The sequence below is a fragment of the Anoplopoma fimbria genome, unplaced genomic scaffold (assembly GCF_027596085.1).
Source record: "Anoplopoma fimbria isolate UVic2021 breed Golden Eagle Sablefish unplaced genomic scaffold, Afim_UVic_2022 Un_contig_2320_pilon_pilon, whole genome shotgun sequence".
NCBI lineage: Eukaryota > Metazoa > Chordata > Actinopteri > Perciformes > Anoplopomatidae > Anoplopoma > Anoplopoma fimbria.
Genome location: NW_026552353.1, coordinates 1 through 1181, shown reverse-complemented (window position 1 = coordinate 1181; position 1181 = coordinate 1). Strand labels below are relative to the sequence as shown.

The window sequence follows — 1181 nt, the reverse complement described above, 5'->3', positions numbered from 1 at the left end:
CAAAATAAATTAAACGAAGAAGCAGGAAAGCAGACAAAGATGGAAATTATAATATACAAAATTATATGAAGTTGAGAAGGCAACTAAAAGTTTGTGAGAAAAATAAATGTGATGGGGCGATAGTAAGGAGTAGAGTACAGTATGCTGTAGAGGGGAAAGGTGCACAGCGTACTTTCTAAACCTGGAAAAAAATAAACAGGAAAATAATTATATAAACGAACTACAGAATGAAAATGGGGAGAAGGTAAATGATTTGGTTAGCATCTTGAATACAGTGGAAGGCTTCTATAAAAACTTGTATAAAAAAGGAATACAGAAAAAGTATGTATTGATGAGGTCTTGAGTGGTGTGGATGCAAAGATATCGGCAGACGAGCAAGACATGTGTGACAGAGAGAGTACTTGGATGGGGAGACCGCCTGGGAATACCAGGTGCTGTAAGCTTTTTCACTCCTCTTTACAAAAAGCAGAGGCGCTGCTGCTTTTTCAGTGGACACCGACAGGGTGGGAAGGATATAGCTAGATCATGACTTGCCGGTATAGAAATGACACAAATCCAGTTAAATGATGGCTTTCATCATTCCTAAGCTCATCGATCATTTTCTTTTCAATTTTATGCTAACGTATTCTACATTTCAACAGTAAATATTAATATTTTTACTGCACTACATTGTGATCCTTATGGTAGGCACAATATTTGCTTACGGCCATACCACCCTGAACACGCCCGATCTCGTCTGATCTCGGAAGCTAAGCAGGGTCGGGCCTGGTCAGTACTTGGATGGGAGACCGCCTGGGAATACCAGGTGCTGTAAGCTTTTTCACTCCTCTTTACAAAAAGCAGAGGGCGCTGCTGCTTTTTCAGTGGACACCGACAGGGTGGGAAGGAAATAGCTAGATCATGACTTGCCGGTATAGAAATGACACAAATCCAGTTAAATGATGGCTTTCATCATTCCTAAGCTCATCGATCATTTTCTTTTCAATTTTATGCTAACGTATTCTACATTTCAACAGTAAATATTAATATTTTTACTGCACTACATTTGTGATCCTTATAGCCACTTTGTACATTCTGATTTGACATTTAAAAGCTGTGAGTGTGTCTGGAAATCTGCAGGCGCTCCCTGTATAGACGAAAGAGCAAAGCGTGGTGATATAGTATCTTTAAAAGGCCCTTTG

The 1181-nt window shown here is 39.5% G+C and overlaps 1 non-coding gene across 1 annotated transcript; it reads left to right on the top strand.

The window, feature by feature from the left end:
* The first annotated feature begins 698 nt into the window (after positions 1-698).
* On the top strand, positions 699-817 carry LOC129115924 (5S ribosomal RNA). Its single transcript, XR_008533305.1, has one exon. It is a non-coding gene; the product is annotated as a 5S ribosomal RNA (ribosomal RNA).
* The last annotated feature ends 364 nt before the right edge of the window (positions 818-1181 follow it).